The 23,593-nt window shown below is 48.5% G+C and overlaps 8 non-coding genes across 8 annotated transcripts; all 8 read left to right on the top strand.

Annotated features, from left to right (window-relative positions):
* Window positions 1–1,599: 1,599 nt before the first annotated feature.
* TRNAV-CAC (transfer RNA valine (anticodon CAC)) lies at window positions 1,600–1,672 on the top strand. The gene has a single exon. It is a non-coding gene; the product is annotated as a tRNA-Val (tRNA).
* A 6,613-nt stretch (window positions 1,673–8,285) lies between these two features.
* TRNAP-AGG (transfer RNA proline (anticodon AGG)) lies at window positions 8,286–8,358 on the top strand. The gene has a single exon. It is a non-coding gene; the product is annotated as a tRNA-Pro (tRNA).
* Window positions 8,359–8,745: 387 nt separating this feature from the next.
* On the top strand, window positions 8,746–8,818 carry TRNAV-CAC (transfer RNA valine (anticodon CAC)). The gene has a single exon. It is a non-coding gene; the product is annotated as a tRNA-Val (tRNA).
* Window positions 8,819–12,318: 3,500 nt separating this feature from the next.
* Window positions 12,319–12,391, top strand: TRNAV-CAC (transfer RNA valine (anticodon CAC)). Its single transcript has one exon. It is a non-coding gene; the product is annotated as a tRNA-Val (tRNA).
* A 6,613-nt stretch (window positions 12,392–19,004) lies between these two features.
* TRNAT-AGU (transfer RNA threonine (anticodon AGU)) lies at window positions 19,005–19,076 on the top strand. Its single transcript has one exon. It is a non-coding gene; the product is annotated as a tRNA-Thr (tRNA).
* Window positions 19,077–19,464: 388 nt separating this feature from the next.
* TRNAV-CAC (transfer RNA valine (anticodon CAC)) lies at window positions 19,465–19,537 on the top strand. Its single transcript has one exon. It is a non-coding gene; the product is annotated as a tRNA-Val (tRNA).
* Window positions 19,538–22,577: 3,040 nt separating this feature from the next.
* TRNAT-AGU (transfer RNA threonine (anticodon AGU)) lies at window positions 22,578–22,649 on the top strand. The gene has a single exon. It is a non-coding gene; the product is annotated as a tRNA-Thr (tRNA).
* Window positions 22,650–23,037: 388 nt separating this feature from the next.
* Window positions 23,038–23,110, top strand: TRNAV-CAC (transfer RNA valine (anticodon CAC)). Its single transcript has one exon. It is a non-coding gene; the product is annotated as a tRNA-Val (tRNA).
* Window positions 23,111–23,593: the final 483 nt, after the last annotated feature.

Below are 23,593 nucleotides of genomic sequence, written 5' to 3' on the forward strand. Positions count from 1 at the left end.
GAAAGGTCCCTGGTTCGAGTCGCTGGGCTTTTTCACAGTATTTGCATTTCCTGCCTCACCTGACAGGCAAGCTGAGATAAAAGAGACTGTGTCTATCCCTCACCATCGTGAGGTACTACGCTCCTGGGGCATCTGTCACAGCTCACCAAGAGGAGTTGCGCCAGCTTACGGCAGTCAGTTGCTCACTGTTTGACCTTTGCAATGAAGCCTGAGCCTACAGCATTCAAGCCAGCCAAGGAAGGAAGGTACGAGAGCGAAAATAGCTTTCCTGCCCTCACCAAGAACACACACCTTGAGCAAATAAAGTGCCAGACTTACAAGGCCCTATCGCCACCGGAGCATCACTTTTAGTGACGCCCCGGTGGCACTATGCACTGCGCGGTATTTACAAGATGGCGTTCAGCCACTTTTTGTGGCTTAACACCACCTTGTAAATACGGCCCCTTAGCACGCAGCGCGTTCCCTGGAAGGGGCGTGCAATGGGTGTTGTTGGGAGTGTGCCACAGCAACACCATAGCATTTTGATGCTGCTCCAGATTTAGGAGTTGGCGTAAATCTGCGTCAGCACCAAAATCCAACGCCATCCCAGGGGTGTCGTTAGAGTGGCGCACTGAGGAGAAATGTTTTCATTTCTCCTTGTTTTTGCTCTTTCTATGTGTGATGCATTCTGCAGCACACATAGAAGTAAGAGCAAATCACCATTGAAGATTTTTTTTTTGGGCAGGAAGGTGTCCCTTCCTGCACAAAAACAATTTCCCCCTCAACGCAGTCATCCTTGTACCATGGTGCAAGAACGGCTGCGTTGGCGCTCAGCAGCTAATTTAGAGCTGGCGCAGGGGGAAGCACAGGGGTGCGCTGTATTCTACTAAATACGGCGCATCCCTGCATTTTGGAAATGACGGCGCGTGGGGCTTGCAAATTTGGCACAGCGTCACGCTTAGTCATTTTCTTGTAAATCTGGGCCAAAATGTCTAAAGGATAGAGGCTTTTTATGTCATGTTCGATGAAGACCATGCAAATGACTCTAGTCGTACTGCAGAAGAGAGCACCATGTGCAGTTTCTTGCTTTGGGATGTAGTCTCCCACTCTCTGTCACCAACCCTCTGAGCAGGGTCGGAGCCGTTACATTTCTGTGCCCAGGCTTGTTGGTCTAGGGGTATGATTCTCGCTTAGGGTGCGAGAGGTCCCGGGTTCAAATCTCGAACGAGCCCATTTTAGCGGAAAACAATCAAATCCTGCTCAAAATACAAAACCCCTCAACATTTCTCATTCCACTCGAAGCATTGTTGCGCAAAACATATTTTTTGCCTCAGGCGAAAAATGGATTACAATGCCTTGGCTTCCTTCCTGCTTGCTCTCAGTGCGCCCTGTGTGATGATTTCATAGGCTCTCCTTCCTGGCATTTAGGCATCAGATATTTGTCTGTCTCTGCCCGCAGCTGTGGGATTTTTCAGGACGTCTGAGTGTATGCATGCTGGCTGACACCGCTGCAATTTTCACACTTACCCCTCGCATTCCGAGCAACTGCTGATAAAGTATAGAGGAAATCGTGCAAACATATGAGGGGAACTGTGCTCCTTCAGTCAGACCAGCAAGCTTGTTTCTGTAGTGTAGTGGTTATCACGTTTGCCTCACACGCGAAAGGTCCCCGGTTCGAGACCGGGCAGAAACACTTTGCAGCAGCAGCTTTTGTGTTTGCTCCCTAAAACCTCAGTCTCTCTCAATGCACACTTAGACAGAAATGACCTTTAAAAACTTGTGACCCGTGTAAAACTTGCTTTACTATTGCAGGACGCTAAAAAGTTATCTGCATCCCTCGGTGGTGGTGCATGTGCATTGTTTCTTGTTCTGTTTTTTTTTTTTTTTCTTGGCCATGTTATATTGTGGGGCTTTAAAGCTGTGACTTTGATAGGAACATTGCAAGCGGCAAAATCAACAAGTGCAGACTGAAGAGTCCGACAAAACACACTGTTTTGGCTGTCAGGATGGCTGTGTGGTCTAAGGCGCCAGACTCAAGAGAGCTTGATCTTCAGTGAAGCTGAGCCTTCTGGTCTATTCATGGAGGCGTGGGTTCAAATCCCACTTCTGACAGGTGTATTTTCTTCCCTTAAATGTTGCTCTGCTTGCAGAGCCAGCTCCTCACACCACTATCTTTGGAAGCTGCTGTGGCATGTGAGGAGAAATTCACCAACCCATCGGCTGGGCCCTCAATAAAAATTCTGTATATTACTGGAAGGGGCGTCTCAGGCACACCTTCTGTTAGAGCTGCCCTTTATGACAGTAACTACCATGCTGGTTTCTACTTAAGCAGTTGATTCTATCGTTTGAAGTGAGGCTCTCCTGCCACCTTTTGGGCAAAGAAGACACTGCCCCTGCAACAACACAGGCAGACAAGCTCAAACTGGGTTTCTTGGTTAGGTGGGCGGAGGATATTGGCAATGGTGCCTCCTCGTGACTTGCAATTTACATGAACAAGACAGAGAGGCAGCTGGGAGTAGGCAGTACCCATGAACCCCTGAACACTGTCTTGCGACTAGCACACAATTCTGAAATGAGGCGGGGGAAAGGAGGTGATTTCACCATCAAGGGCCATTCCGGGAAATCAGCCACCCTGCATCTCCCAGGTGAGTGTTTCAGGCCTAAGAGCCACTAATATAAATCTCGCCTGATCGAGCGCTGATCGAGCAAGTGTGCTTGAATCCAAGAGGCATGCTCCTCTGGTTCAAGAGCTAGCAGGCCCTTCAGTGCTTCTGGTTGGGAAGTCTAAGGTGCAAGGGTCCATGACTTGCAGCGGGTTACAACTACCAGAAAGGGTCTGCTTTTCACATCAGTGCCCTAGTTCAGCTCACTGGCACAGGGCATTTTGACTACCTCTTGCCTTGCTAGAGACAAACAAAAAATCCTTGACAGAAAACATCAATTGCTATGTCACGCTTAGAGAGAGAGAGACTCCAAATGGCCCTGCTTTTCGGAAAGACGCTTCAGAAGATGTTTCAAATGACTATGCAGCGGCAGTCTAGTTGGTATAGGGGTATGATTCTCGCTTCGAGTGTGAGAGGACCTCGGTTCAAATCCCAGACAAACCCCTACCTTTATAGGTTCAGTCTGTGTTTTAAACAGGAGTATTTCTGCTTTTCACTCTTGTAAGATGTCATGTTGCAATGCAATACATGCTTTATACTGGCGTCGAGACGGTTCAGCATCATGAAGGTATGCGAGATTTCTTTGCAACTGCTTTTCTGTGCTGGAGCAGCAGTGCTCGTAGGAACATTAAATGCACAGTGCTTCTCCATGGTAATTTCGGGTCCAGTTCTGAAATCACCTCTTGGAATGAAAGTGATCCCAGTTCCTTTCTTCCAAGGGAAGAGATCGTGTTCCGGAAGGCTCAGCTTTGAGCGTCATGAACATTGGCCCTCATCCTTGCATCCCAGTCCAATGCATAGCCACATAAAGCAAGCAGGTGTGTCTGTTTCCATAGTGTGGTGGTTCCAGTACAATGCATAGCCACATGAAGCAAGCCGGCAAGTGTGTCTGTTTGTGTAGTGTAGTGGTTATCATGCGCACCTCACATGCGAAAGGTCCCTGGTTCGAGTCGCTGGGCTTTTTCACAGTATTTGCATTTCCTGCCTCACCTGACAGGCAAGCTGAGATAAAAGAGACTGTGTCTATCCCTCACCATCGTGAGGTACTACGCTCCTGGGGCATCTGTCACAGCTCACCAAGAGGAGTTGCCCCAGCTTACGGCAGTCAGTTGCTCACTGTTTGACCTTTGCAATGAAGCCTGAGCCTACAGCATTCAAGCCAGCCAAGGAAGGAAGGTACGAGAGCGAAAATAGCTTTCCTGCCCTCACCAAGAACACACACCTTGAGCAAATAAAGTGCCAGACTTACAAGGCCCTATCGCCACCGGAGCATCACTTTTAGTGACGCCCCGGTGGCACTATGCACTGCGCGGTATTTACAAGATGGCGTTCAGCCACTTTTTGTGGCTTAACACCACCTTGTAAATACGGCCCCTTAGCACGCAGCGCGTTCCCTGGAAGGGGCGTGCAATGGGTGTTGTTGGGAGTGTGCCACAGCAACACCATAGCATTTTGATGCTGCTCCAGATTTAGGAGTTGGCGTAAATCTGCGTCAGCACCAAAATCCAACGCCATCCCAGGGGTGTCGTTAGAGTGGCGCACTGAGGAGAAATGTTTTCATTTCTCCTTGTTTTTGCTCTTTCTATGTGTGATGCATTCTGCAGCACACATAGAAGTAAGAGCAAATCACCATTGAAGATTTTTTTTTTGGGCAGGAAGGTGTCCCTTCCTGCACAAAAACAATTTCCCCCTCAACGCAGTCATCCTTCTACCATGGTGCAAGAACGGCTGCGTTGGCGCTCAGCAGCTAATTTAGAGCTGGCGCAGGGGGAAGCACAGGGGTGCGCTGTATTCTACTAAATACGGCGCTTCCCTGCATTTTGAAAATGACGGCACGTGGGGCTTGCAAATTTGGCACAGCGTCGCGCTTAGTCATTTTCTTGTAAATCTGGGCCAAAATGTCTAAAGGATAGAGGCTTTTTACGTCATGTTCGATGAAGACCATGCAAATGACTCTAGTCGTACTGCAGAAGAGAGCACCATGTGCAGTTTCTTGCTTTGGGATGTAGTCTCCCACTCTCTGTCACCAACCCTCCGAGCAGGGTCGGAGCCGTTGCATTTCTGTGCCCAGGCTCGTTGGTCTAGGGGTATGATTCTCGCTTAGGGTGCGAGAGGTCCCAGGTTCAAATCCCGGACGAGCCCATTTTAGCGGAAAACAATCAAATCCTGCTAAAAATACACAACCCCTCAACATTTCTCATTCCACTCGAAGCATTGTTGCGCAAAACATATTTTTTGCCTCAGGCGAAAAATGGATTACAATGCCTTGGCTTCCTTCCTGCTTGCTCTCAGTGCGCCCTGTGTGATGATTTCACAGGCTCTCCTTCCTGGCATTTAGGCATCAGATATTTGTCTGTCTCTGCCCGCAGCTGTGGGATTTTTCATGACGTCTGAGTGTATGCATGCTGGCTGACACCGCTGCAATTTTCACACTTACCCCTCGCATTCCGAGCAACTGCTGATAAAGTATAGAGGAAATCGTGCAAACATATGAGGGGAACTGTGCTCCTTCAGTCAAACCAGCAAGCTTGTTTCTGTAGTGTAGTGGTTATCACGTTCGCCTCACACGCGCAAGGTCCCCGTTTCGAGACCGGGCAGAAACACTTGGCAGCAGCAGCTTTTGTGTTTGCTCCCTAAAACCTCAGTCTCTCTCAATGCACACTTAGACAGAAATGACCTTTAAAAACTTGTGACCTGTGTAAAACGTGCTTTACTATTGCAGGACGCTAAAAAGTTATCTGCATCCCTCGGTGGTCGTGCATGTGCATTGTTTCTTGTTCTGTTTTTTTTTTTTTTTCTTGGCCATGTTATATTGTGGGGCCTTTAAAGCTGTGACTGTGATAGGAACATTGCAAGCGGCAAAATCAACAAGTGCAGACTGAAGAGTCCGACCTGCACACTGTTTTGGCTGTCAGGATGGCCGAGTGGTCTAAGGCGCCAGACTCAAGAGAGCTTGATCTTCAGTGAAGCTGAGCCTTCTGGTCTCTTCATGGAGGCGTAGGTTCAAATCCCACTTCTGACAGGTGTATTTTCTTCCCTTAAATCTTGCTCTGCTTGCAGAGCCAGCACCTCACACCACTATCTTTGGAAGCTGCTGTGGCATGTGAGGAGAAATCCACCAACCCATTGGCTGGGCCCTCAATCAAAATTCTGTGTATTACTGGAAGGGGCGTCTCAGGCACACCTTCTGTTAGAGCTGCACTTTATGACAGTAACTACCATGCTGGTTTCTACTTAAGCAGTTGATTCTATCGTTTGAAGTGAGGCTCTCCTGCCACCTTTTGGGCAAAGAAGACACTGCCCCTGCAACAACACAGGCAGACAAGCTCAAACTAGGTTTCTTGGTTAGGTGGGCGGAGCATATTGGCAATGGTGCCTCCTCGTGACTTGCAATTTACATGAAGAAGACAGAGAGGCAGCTGGGAGTAGGAAGTACCCATGAACCCCTGAACACTGTCTTGCGACTAGCACACAATTCTGAAATGAGGCGGGGGAAAGGAGGTGATTTCCCCATCAAGCGCCATTCCGGGAAATCAGCCACCCTGCGTCTCCCAGGTGACTGTTTCAGGCCTATGAGCCACTAATATAAATCTCGCCTGATCGAGCGCTGATCGAGCAAGTGTGCTTGAATCCAAGAGGCATGTTCCTCTGGCTCAAGAGTTAGCAGGCCCTTCAGTGCTTCTGGTTGGGAAGTCTAAGGTGCAAGGGTCCATGACTTGCAGCGGGTTACAACTACCAGAAAGGGTCTGCTTTTCACAACAGTGCCCTAGTTCAGCTCACTGGCACAGGGCATTTTGACTACCTCTTGCCTTGCTAGAGACAAACAAAAAATCCTTGACAGAAAACATCAATTGCTATGGCACGCTTAGAGAGAGAGAGCCTCCAAATGGCCCTGCTTTTCGGAAAGACGCTTCAGAAGATGTTTCAAATTACTATGCAGCGGCAGTCTAGTTGGTATAGGGGTATGATTCTCGCTTCGGGTGTGAGAGGACCTCGGTTCAAATCCCAGACAAACCCCTACCTTTATAGGTTCAGTCTGTGTTTTAAACAGGAGTATTTATGCTTTTCACTCTTGTAAGATGTCATGTTGCAATGCAATACATGCTTTATACTGGCGTCGAGACGGTTCAGCATCATGAAGGTATGCGAGATTTCTTTGCAACTGCTTTTCTGTGCTGGAGCAGCAGTGCTCGTAGGAACATTAAATGCACAGTGCTTCTCCATGGTAATTTCGGGTCCAATTCTGAAATCACCTCTTGGAATGAAAGTGATCCCAGTTCCTTTCTTCCAAGGGAAGAGATCGTGTTCCGGAAGGCTCAGCTTTGAGCGTCATGAACATTGGCCCTCATCCTTGCATCCCAGTCCAATGCATAGCCACATAAAGCAAACAGGTGTGTCTGTTTCCATAGTGTGGTGGTTCCAGTACAATGCATAGCCACATGAAGCAAGCCGGCAAGTGTGTCTGTTTGTCTAGTGTAGTGGTTATCATGCGCACCTCACATGCGAAAGGTCCCTGGTTCGAGTCGCTGGGCTTTTTCACTGTATTTGCATTTCCTGCCTCACCTGACAGGCAAGCTGAGATAAAAGAGACTGTGTCTATCCCTCACCATCGTGAGGTACTACGCTCCTGGGGCATCTGTCACAGCTCACCAAGAGGAGTTGCGCCAGCTTACGGCAGTCAGTTGCTCACTGTTTGACCTTTGCAATGAAGCCTGAGCCTACAGCATTCAAACCAGCCAAGGAAGGAAGGTACGAGAGCGAAAATAGCTTTCCTGCCCTCACCAAGAACACACACCTTGAGCAAATAAAGTGCCAGACTTACAAGGCCCTATCGCCACCGGAGCATCACTTTTAGTGACGCCCCGGTGGCACTATGCACTGCGCGGTATTTACAAGATGGCGTTCAGCCACTTTTTGTGGCTTAACACCACCTTGTAAATACGGCCCCTTAGCACGCAGCGCGTTCCCTGGAAGGGGCGTGCAATGGGTGTTGTTGGGAGTGTGCCACAGCAACACCATAGCATTTTGATGCTGCTCCAGATTTAGGAGTTGGCGTAAATCTGCGTCAGCGCCAAAATCCAACGCCATCCCAGGGGTGTCGTTAGAGTGGCACACTGAGGAGAAATGTTTTCATTTCTCCTTGTTTTTGCTCTTTCTATGTGTGATGCATTCTGCAGCACACATAGAAGTAAGAGCAAATCACCATTGAAGATTTTTTTTTTGGGCAGGAAGGTGTCCCTTCCTGCACAAAAACAATTTCCCCCTCAACGCAGTCATCCTTGTACCATGGTGCAAGAACGGCTGCGTTGGCGCTCAGCAGCTAATTTAGAGCTGGCGCAGGGGGAAGCACAGGGGTGCGCTGTATTCTACTAAATACGGCGCTTCCCTGCATTTTGAAAATGACGGCGCGTGGGGCTTGCAAATTTGGCACAGCGTCGCGCTTAGTCATTTTCTTGTAAATCTGGGCCAAAATGTCTAAAGGATAGAGGCTTTTTATGTCATGTTCGATGAAGACCATGCAAATGACTCTAGTCGTACTGCAGAAGAGAGCACCATGTGCAGTTTCTTGCTTTGGGATGTAGTCTCCCACTCTCTGTCACCAACCCTCCGAGCAGGGTCGGAGCCGTTGCGTTTCTGTGCCCAGGCTCGTTGGTCTAGGGGTATGATTCTCGCTTAGGGTGCGAGAGGTCCCGGGTTCAAATCCCGGACGAGACCATTTTAGCGGAAAACAATCAAATCCTGCTCAAAATACACAACCCCTCAACATTTCTCATTCCACTCGAAGCATTGTTGCGCAAAACATATTTTTTGCCTCAGGCGAAAAATGGATTGCAATGCCTTGGCTTCCTTCCTGCTTGCTCTCAGTGCGCCCTGTGTGATGATTTCACAGGCTCTCCTTCCTGGCATTTAGGCATCAGATATTTGTCTGTCTCTGCCCGCAGCTGTGGGATTTTTCAGGACGTCTGAGTGTATGCATGCTGGCTGACACCGCTGCAATTTTCACACTTACCCCTCGCATTCCGAGCAACTGCTGATAAAGTATAGAGGAAATTGTGCAAACATATGAGGGGAACTGTGCTCCTTCAGTCAAACCAGCAAGCTTGTTTCTGTAGTGTAGTGGTTATCACGTTCGCCTCACACGCGAAAGGTCCCCGGTTCGAGACCGGGCAGAAACACTTGGCAGCAGCAGCTTTTGTGTTTGCTCCCTAAAACCTCAGTCTCTCTCAATGCACACTTAGACAGAAATGACCTTTAAAAACTTGTGACCTGTGTAAAACGTGCTTTACTATTGCAGGACGCTAAAAAGTTATCTGCATCCCTCGGTGGTCGTGCATGTGCATTGTTTCTTGTTCTGTTTTTTTTTTTTTTTCTTGGCCATGTTATATTGTGGGGCCTTTAAAGCTGTGACTTTGATAGGAACATTGCAAGCGGCAAAATCAACAAGTGCAGACTGAAGAGTCCGACCTGCACACTGTTTTGGCTGTCACTATGGCCGAGTGGTCTAAGGCGCCAGGCTCAAGAGAGCTTGATCTTCAGTGAAGCTGAGCCTTCTGGTCTCTTCATGGAGGCGTGGGTTCAAATCCCACTTCTGACAGGTGTATTTTCTTCCCTTAAATCTTGCTCTGCTTGCAGAGCCAGCTCCTCAAACCACTATCTTTGGAAGCTGCTGTGGCATGTGAGGAGAAATCCACCAACCCATCGGCTGGGCCCTCAATCAAAATTCTGTGTATTACTGGAAGGGGCGTCTCAGGCACACCTTCTGTTAGAACTGCACTTTATGACAGTAACTACCATGCTGGTTTCTACTTAAGCAGTTGATTCTATCGTTTGAAGTGAGGCTCTCCTGCCACCTTTTGGGCAAAGAAGACACTGCCCCTGCAACAACACAGGCAGACAAGCTCAAACTAGGTTTCTTGGTTAGGTGGGCGGAGCATATTGGCAATGGTGCCTCCTCGTGACTTGCAATTTACATGAAGAAGACAGAGAGGCAGCTGGGAGTAGGCAGTACCCATGAACCCCTGAACACTGTCTTGCGACTAGCACACAATTCTGAAATGAGGCGGGGGAAAGGAGGTGATTTCCCCATCAAGGGCCATTCCGGGAAATCAGCCACCCTGCGTCTCCCAGGTGAGTGTTTCAGGCCTATGAGCCACTAATATAAATCTCGCCTGATCGAGCGCTGATCGAGCAAGTGTGCTTGAATCCAAGAGGCATGCTCCTCTGGCTCAAGAGCTAGCAGGCCCTTCAGTGCTTCTGGTTGGGAAGTCTAAGGTGCAAGGGTCCATGACTTACAGCGGGTTACAACTTCCAGAAAGGGTCTGCTTTTCACATCAGTGCCCTAGTTCAGCTCACTGGCACAGGGCATTTTGACTACCTCTTGCCTTGCTAGAGACAAACAAAAAATCCTTGACAGAAAACATCAATTGCTATGGCACGCTTAGAGAGAGAGAGCCTCCAAATGGCCCTGCTTTTCGGAAAGACGCTTCAGAAGATGTTTCAAATGACTATGCAGCAGCAGTCTAGTTGGTATAGGGGTATGATTCTTGCTTCGGGTATGAGAGGACCTCGGTTCAAATCCCAGACAAACCCCTACCTTTATAGGTTCAGTCTGTGTTTTAAACAGGAGTATTTATGCTTTTCACTCTTGTAAGATGTCATGTTGCAATGCAATACATGCTTTATACTGGCGTCGAGACGGTTCAGCATCATGAAGGTATGCGAGATTTCTTTGCAACTGCTTTTCTGTGCTGGAGCAGCAGTGCTCGTAGGAACATTAAATGCACAGTGCTTCTCCATGGTAATTTCGGGTCCAGTTCTGAAATCACCTCTTGGAATGAAAGTGATCCCAGTTCCTTTCTTCCAAGGGAAGAGATCGTGTTCCGGAAGGCTCAGCTTTGAGCGTCATGAACATTGGCCCTCATCCTTGCATCCCAGTCCAATGCATAGCCACATAAAGCAAGCAGGTGTGTCTGTTTCCATAGTGTGGTGGTTCCAGTACAATGCATAGCCACATGAAGCAAGCCGGCAAGTGTGTCTGTTTGTGTAGTGTACTGGTTATCATGCGCACCTCACATGCGAAAGGTCCCTGGTTCGAGTCGCTGGGCTTTTTCACAGTATTTGCATTTCCTGCCTCACCTGACAGGCAAGCTGAGATAAAAGAGACTGTGTCTATCCCTCACCATCGTGAGGTACTACGCTCCTGGGGCATCTGTCACAGCTCACCAAGAGGAGTTGCGCCAGCTTACGGCAGTCAGTTGCTCACTGTTTGACCTTTGCAATGAAGCCTGAGCCTACAGCATTCAAGCCAGCCAAGGAAGGAAGGTACGAGAGCGAAAATAGCTTTCCTGCCCTCACCAAGAACACACACCTTGAGCAAATAAAGTGCCAGACTTACAAGGCCCTATCGCCACCGGAGCATCACTTTTAGTGACGCCCCGGTGGCACTATGCACTGCGCGGTATTTACAAGATGGCGTTCAGCCACTTTTTGTGGCTTAACACCACCTTGTAAATACGGCCCCTTAGCACGCAGCGCGTTCCCTGGAAGGGGCGTGCAATGGGTGTTGTTGGGAGTGTGCCACAGCAACACCATAGCATTTTGATGCTGCTCCAGATTTAGGAGTTGGCGTAAATCTGCGTCAGCACCAAAATCCAACGCCATCCCAGGGGTGTCGTTAGAGTGGCGCACTGAGGAGAAATGTTTTCATTTCTCCTTGTTTTTGCTCTTTCTATGTGTGGTGCATTCTGCAGCACACATGGAAGTAAGAGCAAATCACCATTGAAGATTTTTTTTTTGGGCAGGAAGGTGTCCCTTCCTGCACAAAAACAATTTCCCCCTCAACGCAGTCATCCTTGTACCATGGTGCAAGAACGGCTGCGTTGGCGCTCAGCAGCTAATTTAGAGCTGGCGCAGGGGGAAGCACAGGGGTGCGCTGTATTCTACTAAATACGGCGCTTCCCTGCATTTTGAAAATGACGGCACGTGGGGCTTGCAAATTTGGCACAGCGTCGCGCTTAGTCATTTTCTTGTAAATCTGGGCCAAAATGTCTAAAGGATAGAGGCTTTTTATGTCATGTTCGATGAAGACCATGCAAATGACTCTAGTCATACTGCAGAAGAGAGCACCATGTGCAGTTTCTTGCTTTGGGATGTAGTCTCCCACTCTCTGTCACCAACCCTCCGAGCAGGGTCGGAGCCATTGCATTTCTGTGCCCAGGCTCGTTGGTCTAGGGGTATGATTCTCGCTTAGGGTGCGAGAGGTCCCAGGTTCAAATCCCGGACGAGCCCATTTTAGCGGAAAACAATCAAATCCTGCTCAAAATACACAACCCCTCAACATTTCTCATTCCACTCGAAGCATTGTTGCGCAAAACATATTTTTTGCCTCAGGCGAAAAATGGATTGCAATGCCTTGGCTTCCTTCCTGCTTGCTCTCAGTGCGCCCTGTGTGATGATTTCACAGGCTCTCCTTCCTGGCATTTAGGCATCAGATATTTGTCTGTCTCTGCCCGCAGCTGTGGGATTTTTCAGGACGTCTGAGTGTATGCATGCTGGCTGACACCGCTGCAATTTTCACACTTACCCCTCGCATTCCGAGCAACTGCTGATAAAGTATAGAGGAAATTGTGCAAACATATGAGGGGAACTGTGCTCCTTCAGTCAAACCAGCAAGCTTGTTTCTGTAGTGTAGTGGTTATCACGTTCGCCTCACACGCGAAAGGTCCCCGGTTCGAGACCGGGCAGAAACACTTGGCAGCAGCAGCTTTTGTGTTTGCTCCCTAAAACCTCAGTCTCTCTCAATGCACACTTAGACAGAAATGACCTTTAAAAACTTGTGACCTGTGTAAAACGTGCTTTACTATTGCAGGACGCTAAAAAGTTATCTGCATCCCTCGGTGGTCGTGCATGTGCATTGTTTCTTGTTCTGTTTTTTTTTTTTTTTCTTGGCCATGTTATATTGTGGGGCCTTTAAAGCTGTGACTTTGATAGGAACATTGCAAGCGGCAAAATCAACAAGTGCAGACTGAAGAGTCCGACCTGCACACTGTTTTGGCTGTCACTATGGCCAAGTGGTCTAAGGCGCCAGGCTCAAGAGAGCTTGATCTTCAGTGAAGCTGAGCCTTCTGGTCTCTTCATGGAGGCGTGGGTTCAAATCCCACTTCTGACAGGTGTATTTTCTTCCCTTAAATCTTGCTCTGCTTGCAGAGCCAGCTCCTCAAACCACTATCTTTGGAAGCTGCTGTGGCATGTGAGGAGAAATCCACCAACCCATCGGCTGGGCCCTCAATCAAAATTCTGTGTATTACTGGAAGGGGCGTCTCAGGCACACCTTCTGTTAGAGCTGCACTTTATGACAGTAACTACCATGCTGGTTTCTACTTAAGCAGTTGATTCTATCGTTTGAAGTGAGGCTCTCCTGCCACCTTTTGGGCAAAGAAGACACTGCCCCTGCAACAACACCGGCACACAAGCTCAAACTAGGTTTCTTGGTTAGGTGGGCGGAGCATATTGGCAATGGTGCCTCCTCGTGACTTGCAATTTACATGAAGAAGACAGAGAGGCAGCTGGGAGTAGGCAGTACCCATGAACCCCTGAACACTGTCTTGCGACTAGCACACAATTCTGAAATGAGGCGGGGGAAAGGAGGTGATTTCCCCATCAAGGGCCATTCCGGGAAATCAGCCACCCTGCGTCTCCCAGGTGAGTGTTTCAGGCCTATGAGCCACTAATATAAATCTCGCCTGATTGAGCGCTGATCGAGCAAGTGTGCTTGAATCCAAGAGGCATGCTCCTCTGGCTCAAGAGCTAGCAGGCCCTTCAGTGCTTCTGGTTGGGAAGTCTAAGGTGCAAGGGTCCATGACTTGCAGCGGGTTACAACTACCAGAAAGGGTCTGCTTTTCACATCAGTGCCCTAGTTCAGCTCACTGGCACAGGGCATTTTGACTACCTCTTGCCTTGCTAGAGACAAACAAAAAATCCTTGACAGAAAACATCAATTGCTATGGCACGCTTAGAGAGAGAGAGCCTCCAAATGGCCCTGCTTTTCAGAAAGACGCTTCAGAAGATGTTTCAAATGACTATGCAGCGGCAGTCTAGTTGGTATAGGGGTATGATTCTCGCTTCGGGTGTGAGAGGACCTCGGTTCAAATCCCAGACAAACCCCTACCTTTATAGGTTCAGTCTGTGTTTTAAACAGCAGTATTTATGCTTTTCACTCTTGTAAGATGTCATGTTGCAATGCAATACATGCTTTATACTGGCGTCGAGACGGTTCAGCATCATGAAGGTATGCGAGATTTCTTTGCAACTGCTTTTCTGTGCTGGAGCAGCAGTGCTCATAGGAACATTAAATGCACAATGCTTCTCCATGGTAATTTCGGGTCCACTTCTGAAATCACCTCTTGGAATGAAAGTGATCCCAGTTCCTTTCTTCCAAGGGAAGAGATTGTGTTCCGGAAGGCTCAGCTTTGAGCGTCATGAACATTGGCCCTCATCCTTGCATCCCAGTCCAATGCATAGCCACATAAAGCAAGCAGGTGTGTCTTTTTCCATAGTGTGGTGGTTCCAGTACAATGCATAGCCACATGAAGCAAGCCGGCAAGTGTGTCTGTTTGTGTAGTGTAGTGGTTATCATGCGCACCTCACATGCGAAAGGTCCCTGGTTCGAGTCGCTGGGCTTTTTCACAGTATTTGCATTTCCTGCCTCACCTGACAGGCATCCTGAGATAAAAGAGACTGTGTCTATCCCTCACCATTGTGAGGTACTACGCTCCTGGGGCATCTGTCACAGCTCACCAAGAGGAGTTGCGCCAGCTTACGGCAGTCAGTTGCTCACTGTTTGACCTTTGCAATGAAGCCTGAGCCTACAGCATTCAAGCCAGCCAAGGAAGGAAGGTACGAGAGCGAAAATAGCTTTCCTGCCCTCACCAAGAACACACACCTTGAGCAAATAAAGTGCCAGACTTACAAGGCCCTATCGCCACCGGAGCATCACTTTTAGTGACGCCCCGGTGGCACTATGCACTGCGCGGTATTTACAAGATGGCGTTCAGCCACTTTTTGTGGCTTAACACCACCTTGTAAATACGGCCCCTTAGCACGCAGCGCGTTCCCTGGAAGAAGCGTGCAATGGGTGTTGTTGGGAGTGTGCCACAGCAACACCATAACATTTTGATGCTGCTCCAGATTTAGGAGTTGGCGTAAATCTGCGTCAGCACCAAAATCCAACGCCATCCCAGGGGTGTCGTTAGAGTGGCGCACTGAGGAGAAATGTTTTCATTTCTCCTTGTTTTTGCTCTTTCTATGTGTGATGCATTCTGCAGCACACATAGAAGTAAGAGCAAATCACCATTGAAGATTTTTTTTTTGGGCAGGAAGGTGTCCCTTCCTGCACAAAAACAATTTCCCCCTCAACGCAGTCATCCTTGTACCATGGTGCAAGAACGGCTGCGTTGGCGCTCAGCAGCTAATTTAGAGCTGGCGCAGGGGGAAGCACAGGGGTGCGCTGTATTCTACTAAATACGGCGCTTCCCTGCATTTTGAAAATGACGGCGCGTGGGGCTTGCAAATTTGGCACAGCGTCGCGCTTAGTCTTTTTCTTGTAAATCTGGGCCAAAATGTCTAAAGGATAGAGGCTTTTTATGTCATGTTCGATGAAGACCATGCAAATGACTCTAGTCATACTGCAGAAGAGAGCACCATGTGCAGTTTCTTGCTTTGGGATGTAGTCTCCCACTCTCTGTCACCAACCCTCCGAGCAGGGTCGGAGCCATTGCATTTCTGTGCCCAGGCTCGTTGGTCTAGGGGTATGATTCTCGCTTAGGGTGCGAGAGGTCCCAGGTTCAAATCCCGGACGAGCCCATTTTAGCGGAAAACAATCAAATCCTGCTCAAAATACACAACCCCTCAACATTTCTCATTCCACTCGAAGCATTGTTGCGCAAAACATATTTTTTGCCTCAGGCGAAAAATGGATTACAATGCCTTGGCTTCCTTCCTGCTTGCTCTCAGTGCGCCCTGTGTGATGATTTCACAGGCTCTCCTTCCTGGCATTTAGGCATCAGATATTTGTCTGTCTCTGCCCGCAGCTGTGGGATTTTTCAGGACGTCTGAGTGTATGCATGCTGGCTGACACCGCTGCAATTTTCACACTTACCCCTCGCATTCCGAGCAACTGCTGATAAAGTATAGAGGAAATCGTGCAAACATATGAGGGGAACTGTGCTCCTTCAGTCAAACCAGCAAGCTTGTTTCTGTAGTGTAGTGGTTATCACGTTTGCCTCACACGCGAAAGGTCCCCAGTTCGAGACCGGGCAGAAACACTTGGCAGCAGCAGCTTTTGTGTTTGCTCTCTAAAACCTCAGTCTCTCTCAATGCACACTTAGACCGAAATGACCTTTAAAAACTTGTGACCTGTGTAAAACGTGCTTTACTATTGCAGGACGCTAAAAAGTTATCTGCATCCCTCGGTGGTCGTGCATGTGCATTGTTTCTTGTTCTGTTTTTTTTTTTTTTTCTTGGCCATGTTATATTGTGGGGCCTTTAAAGCTGTGACTTTGATAGGAACATTGCAAGCGGCAAAATCAACAAGTGCAGACTGAAGAGTCCGACCTGCACACTGTTTTGGCTGTCAGGATGGCTGAGTGGTCTAAGGCGCCAGACTTAAGAGAGCTTGATCTTCAGTGAAGCTGAGCCTTCTGGTCTCTTCATGGAGGCGTGTGTCCAAATCCCACTTCTGACAGGTGTATTTTCTTCCCTTAAATCTTGCTCTGCTTGCAGAGCCAGCTCCTCACACCACTATCTTTGGAAGCTGCTGTGGCATGTGAGGAGAAATCCACCAACCCATCGGCTGGGCCCTCAATCAAAATTCTGTGTATTACTGGAAGGGGCGTCTCAGGCACACCTTCTGTTAGAGCTGCACTTTTAGACAGTAACTACCATACTGGTTTCTACTTAAGCAGTTGATTCTATCGTTTGAAGTGAGGCTCTCCTGCCACCTTTTGGGCAAAGAAGACACTGCCCCTGCAACAACACAGGCAGACAAGCTCAAACTAGGTTTCTTGGTTAGGTGGGCGGAGCATATTGGCAATGGTGCCTCCTCGTGACTTGCAATTTACATGAAGAAGACAGAGAGGCAGCTGGGAGTAGGCAGTACCCATGAACCCCTGAACACTGTCTTGCGACTAGCACACAATTCTGAAATGAGGCGGGGGAAAGGAGGTGATTTCCCCATCAAGGGCCATTCCGGGAAATCAGCCACCCTGCGTCTCCCAGGTGAGTGTTTCAGGCCTATGAGCCACTAATATAAATCTCGCCTGATCGAGCGCTGATCGAGCAAGTGTGCTTGAATCCAAGAGGCATGCTCCTCTGGCTCAAGAGCTAGCAGGCCCTTCAGTGCTTCTGGTTGGGAAGTCTAACGTGCAAGGGTCCATGACTTGCAGCGGATTACAACTACCAGAAAGGGTCTGCTTTTCACATCAGTGCCCTAGTTCAGCTCACTGGCACAGGGCATTTTGACTACCTCTTGCCTTGCTAGAGACAAACAAAAAATCCTTGACAGATAACATGAATTGCTATGGCACGCTTAGAGAGAGAGAGCCTCCAAATGGCCCTGCTTTTCGGAAAGACGCTTCAGAAGATGTTTCAAATGACTATGCAGCGGCAGTCTAGTTGGTATAGGGGTATGATTCTCGCTTCAGGTGTGAGAGGACCTCGGTTCAAATCCCAGACAAACCCCTACCTCTATAGGTTCAGTCTGTGTTTTAAACATGAGTATTTCTGCTTTTCACTCTTGTAAGATGTCATGTTGCAATGCATTACATGCTTTATACTGGCGTCGAGACGGTTCAGCATCATGAAGGTATGCGAGATTTCTTTGCAACTGCTTTTCTGTGCTGGAGCAGCAGTGCTCGTAGGAACATTAAATGCACAGTGCTTCTCCATGGTAATTTCGGGTCCAGTTCTGAAATCACCTCTTGGAATGAAAGTGATCCCAGTTCCTTTCTTCCAAGGGAAGAGATCGTGTTCCGGAAGGCTCAGCTTTGAGCGTCATGAACATTGGCCCTCATCCTTGCATCCCAGTCCAATGCATAGCCACATAAAGCAAGCAGGTGTGTCTGTTTCCATAGTGTGGTGGTTCCAGTACAATGCATAGCCACATGAAGCAAACCGGCAAGTGTGTCTGTTTGTGTAGTGTAGTGGTTATCATGCGCACCTCACATGCGAAACGTCCCTGGTTCGAGTCGCTGGGCTTTTTCACAGTATTTGCATTTCCTGCCTCACCTGACAGGCAAGCTGAGATAAAAGAGACTGTGTCTATCCCTCACCATCGTGAGGTACTACGCTCCTGGGGCATCTGTCACAGCTCACCAAGAGGAGTTGCGCCAGCTTACGGCAGTCAGTTGCTCACTGTTTGACCTTTGCAATGAAGCCTGAGCCTACAGCATTCAAGCCAGCCAAGGAAGGAAGGTACGAGAGCGAAAATAGCTTTCCTGCCCTCACCAAGAACACACACCTTGAGCAAATAAAGTGCCAGACTTACAAGGCCCTATCGCCACCGGAGCATCACTTTTAGTGACGCCCCGGTGGCACTATGCACTGCGCGGTATTTACAAGATGGCGTTCAGCCACTTTTTGTGGCTTAACACCACCTTGTAAATACAGCCCCTTAGCACGCAGCGCGTTCCCTGGAAGGGGCGTGCAATGGGTGTTGTTGGGAGTGTGCCACAGCAACACCATAGCATTTTGATGCTGCTCCAGATTTAGGAGTTGGCGTAAATCTGCGTCAGCACCAAAATCCAACGCCATCCCAGGGGTGTCGTTAGAGTGGCGCACTGAGGAGAAATGTTTTCATTTCTCCTTGTTTTTGCTCTTTCTATGTGTGATGCATTCTGCAGCACACATAGAAGTAAGAGCAAATCAACATTGAAGATTTTTTTTTTGGGCAGGAAGGTGTCCCTTCCTGCACAAAAACAATTTCCCCCTCAACGCAGTCATCCTTGTACCATGGTGCAAGAACGGCTGCGTTGGCGCTCAGCAGCTAATTTAGAGCTGGCGCAGGGGGAAGCACAGGGGTGCGCTGTATTCTACTAAATACGGCGCTTCCCTGCATTTTGAAAATGACGGCGCGTGGGGCTTGCAAATTTGGCACAGCGTCGCGCTTAGTCATTTTCTTGTAAATCTGGGCCAAAATGTCTAAAGGATAGAGGCTTTTTATGTCATGTTCAATGAAGACCATGCAAATGACTCTAGTCGTACTGCAGAAGAGAGCACCATGTGCAGTTTCTTGCTTTGGGATGTAGTCTCCCACTCTCTGTCACCAACCCTCCGAGCAGGGTCGGAGCCGTTGCATTTCTGTGCCTAGGCTCGTTGGTCTAGGGGTATGATTCTCGCTTAGTGTGCGAGAGGTCCCAGGTTCAAATCCCGGACGAGCCCATTTTAGCGGAAAACAATCAAATCCTGCTCAAAATACACAACCCCTCAACATTTCTCATTCCACTCGAAGCATTGTTGCGCAAAACATATTTTTTGCCTCAGGCGAAAAATGGATTTCAATGCCTTGGCTTCCTTCCTGCTTGCTCTCAGTGCGCCCTGTGTGATGATTTCACAGGCTCTCCTTCCTGGCATTTAGGCATCAGATATTTGTCTGTCTCTGCCCGCAGCTGTGGGATTTTTCAGGACGTCTGAGTGTATGCATGCTGGCTGACACCGCTGCAATTTTCACACTTACCCCTCGCATTCCGAGCAACTGCTGATAAAGTATAGAGGAAATCGTGCAAACATATGAGGGGAACCGTGCTCCTTCAGTCAAACCAGCAAGCTTGTTTCTGTAGTGTAGTGGTTATCACGTTCGCCTCACATGCGAAAGGTCCCCGGTTCGAGACCGGGCAGAAACACTTGGCAGCAGCAGCTTTTGTGTTTGCTCCCTAAAACCTCAGTCTCTCTCAATGCACACTTAGACAGAAATGACCTTTAAAAACTTGTGACCTGTGTAAAACGTGCTTTACTATTGCAGGACGCTAAAAAGTAATCTTAATCCCTCGGTGGTCGTGCATATGCATTGTTTCTTGTTCTGTTTTTTTTTTTTTTTCTTGGCCATGTTATATTGTGGGGCCTTTAAAGCTGTGACTTTGATAGGAACATTGCAAGCGGCAAAATCAACAAGTGCAGACTGAAGAGTCCGACCTGCACACTGTTTCGGCTGTCAGGATGGCCGAGTGGTCTAAGGCGCCAGACTCAAGAGAGCTTGATCTTCAGTGAAGCTGAGCCTTCTGGTCTCTTCATGGAGGCGTGGGTTCAAATCCCTCTTCTGACAGGTGTATTTTCATCCCTTAAATCTTGCTCTGCTTGCAGAGCCAGCTCCTCACACCACTATCTTTGGAAGCTGCTGTGGCATGTGAGGAGAAATCCACCAACCCATCGGCTGGGCCCTCAATCTAAATTCTGTGTATTACTGGAAGGGGCGTCTCAGGCACACCTTCTGTTAGAGCTGCACTTTTAGACAGTAACTACCATGCTGGTTTCTACTTAAGCAGTTGATTCTATCGTTTGAAGTGAGGCTCTCCTGCCACCTTTTGGGCAAAGAAGACACTGCCCCTGCAACAACACAGGCAGACAAGCTCAAACTAGGTTTCTTGGTTAGGTGGGCGGAGCATATTGGCAATGGTGCCTCCTCGTGACTTGCAATTTACATGAAGAAGACAGAGAGGCAGCTGGGAGTAGGCAGTACCCATGAACCCCTGAACACTGTCTTGCGACTAGCACACAATTCTGAAATGAGGCGGGGGAAAGGAGGTGATTTCCCCATCAAGGGCCATTCCGGGAAATCAGCCACCCTGCGTCTCCCAGGTGAGTGTTTCAGGCCTATGAGCCACTAATATAAATCTCGCCTGATCGAGCGCTGATCGAGCAAGTGTGCTTGAATCCAAGAGGCATGCTCCTCTGGCTCAAGAGCTAGCAGGCCCTTCAGTGCTTCTGGTTGGGAAGTCTAAGGTGCAAGGGTCCATGACTTGCAGCGGATTACAACTACCAGAAAGGGTCTGCTTTTCACATCAGTGCCCTAGTTCAGCTCACTGGCACAGGGCATTTTGACTACCTCTTGCCTTGCTAGAGACAAACAAAAAATCCTTGACAGAAAACATGAATTGCTATGGCACGCTTAGAGAGAGAGAGCCTCCAAATGGCCCTGCTTTTCGGAAAGACGCTTCAGAAGATGTTTCAAATGACTATGCAGCGGCAGTCTAGTTGGTATAGGGGTATGATTCTCGCTTCGGGTGTGAGAGGACCTCGGTTCAAATCCCAGACAAACCCCTACCTCTATAGGTTCAGTCTGTGTTTTAAACAGGAGTATTTCTGCTTTTCACTCTTGTAAGATGTCATGTTGCAATGCATTACATGCTTTATACTAGCGTCGAGACGGTTCAGCATCATGAAGGTATGCGAGATTTCTTTGCAACTGCTTTTCTGTGCTGGAGCAGCAGTGCTCGTAGGAACATTAAATGCACAGTGCTTCTCCATGGTAATTTCGGGTCCAGTTCTGAAATCACCTCTTGGAATGAAAGTGATCCCAGTTCCTTTCTTCCAAGGGAAGAGATCGTGTTCCGGAAGGCTCAGCTTTGAGCGTCATGAACATTGGCCCTCATCCTTGCATCCCAGTCCAATGCATAGCCACATAAAGCAAGCAGGTGTGTCTGTTTCCATAGTGTGGTGGTTCCAGTACAATGCATAGCCACATGAAGCAAACCGGCAAGTGTGTCTGTTTGTCTAGTGTAGTGGTTATCATGCGCACCTCACATGCGAAAGGTCCCTGGTTCGAGTCGCTGGGCTTTTTCACAGTATTTGCATTTCCTGCCTCACCTGACAGGCAAGCTGAGATAAAAGAGACTGTGTCTATCCCTCACCATCGTGAGGTACTACGCTCCTGGGGCATCTGTCACAGCTCACCAAGAGGAGTTGCGCCAGCTTACGGCAGTCAGTTGCTCACTGTTTGACCTTTGCAATGAAGCCTGAGCCTACAGCATTCAAGCCAGCCAAGGAAGGAAGGTACGAGAGCGAAAATAGCTTTCCTGCCCTCACCAAGAACACACACCTTGAGCAAATAAAGTGCCAGACTTACAAGGCCCTATCGCCACCGGAGCATCACTTTTAGTGACGCCCCGGTGGCACTATGCACTGCGCGGTATTTACAAGATGGCGTTCAGCCACTTTTTGTGGCTTAACACCACCTTGTAAATACAGCCCCTTAGCACGCAGCGCGTTCCCTGGAAGGGGCGTGCAATGGGTGTTGTTGGGAGTGTGCCACAGCAACACCATAGCATTTTGATGCTGCTCCAGATTTAGGAGTTGGCGTAAATCTGCGTCAGCACCAAAATCCAACGCCATCCCAGGGGTGTCGTTAGAGTGGCGCACTGAGGAGAAATGTTTTCATTTCTCCTTGTTTTTGCTCTTTCTATGTGTGATGCATTCTGCAGCACACATAGAAGTAAGAGCAAATCAACATTGAAGATTTTTTTTTTGGGCAGGAAGGTGTCCCTTCCTGCACAAAAACAATTTCCCCCTCAACGCAGTCATCCTTGTACCATGGTGCAAGAACGGCTGCGTTGGCGCTCAGCAGCTAATTTAGAGCTGGCGCAGGGGGAAGCACAGGGGTGCGCTGTATTCTACTAAATACGGCGCTTCCCTGCATTTTGAAAATGACGGCGCGTGGGGCTTGCAAATTTGGCACAGCGTCGCGCTTAGTAATTTTCTTGTAAATCTGGGCCAAAATGTCTAAAGGATAGAGGCTTTTTATGTCATGTTCGATGAAGACCATGCAAATGACTCTAGTCGTACTGCAGAAGAGAGCACCATGTGCAGTTTCTTGCTTTGGGATGTAGTCTCCCACTCTCTGTCACCAACCCTCCGAGCAGGGTCGGAGCCGTTGCATTTCTGTGCCTAGGCTCGTTGGTCTAGGGGTATGATTCTCGCTTAGTGTGCGAGAGGTCCCAGGTTCAAATCCCGGACGAGCCCATTTTAGCGGAAAACAATCAAATCCTGCTCAAAATACACAACCCCTCAACATTTCTCATTCCACTCGAAGCATTGTTGCGCAAAACATATTTTTTGCCTCAGGCGAAAAATGGATTACAATGCCTTGGCTTCCTTCCTGCTTGCTCTCAGTGCGCCCTGTGTGATGATTTCACAGGCTCTCCTTCCTGGCATTTAGGCATCAGATATTTGTCTGTCTCTGCCCGCAGCTGTGGGATTTTTCAGGACGTCTGAGTGTATGCATGCTGGCTGACACCGCTGCAATTTTCACACTTACCCCTCGCATTCCGAGCAACTGCTGATAAAGTATAGAGGAAATCGTGCAAACATATGAGGGGAACCGTGCTCCTTCAGTCAAACCAGCAAGCTTGTTTCTGTAGTGTAGTGGTTATCACGTTCGCCTCACATGCGAAAGGTCCCCGGTTCGAGACCGGGCAGAAACACTTGGCAGCAGCAGCTTTTGTGTTTGCTCCCTAAAACCTCAGTCTCTCTCAATGCACACTTAGACAGAAATGACCTTTAAAAACTTGTGACCTGTGTAAAACGTGCTTTACTATTGCAGGACGCTAAAAAGTAATCTTAATCCCTCGCTGGTCGTGCATATGCATTGTTTCTTGTTCTGTTTTTTTTTTTTTTTCTTGGCCATGTTATATTGTGGTGCCTTTAAAGCTGTGACTTTGATAGGAACATTGCAAGCGGCAAAATCAACAAGTGCAGACTGAAGAGTCCGACCTGCACACTGTTTTGGCTGTCAGGATGGCCGAGTGTTCTAAGGCACCAGACTCAAGAGAGCTTGATCTTCAGTGAAGCTGAGCCTTCTGGTCTCTTCATGGAGGAGTGGGTTCAAATCCCACTTCTGACAGGTGTATTTTCTTCCCTTAAATCTTGCTCTGCTTGCAGAGCCAGCTCCTCACACCACTATCTTT

This window comes from Pleurodeles waltl, unplaced genomic scaffold (genome assembly GCF_031143425.1).
Source record: "Pleurodeles waltl isolate 20211129_DDA unplaced genomic scaffold, aPleWal1.hap1.20221129 scaffold_91, whole genome shotgun sequence".
Lineage (NCBI taxonomy): Eukaryota > Metazoa > Chordata > Amphibia > Caudata > Salamandridae > Pleurodeles > Pleurodeles waltl.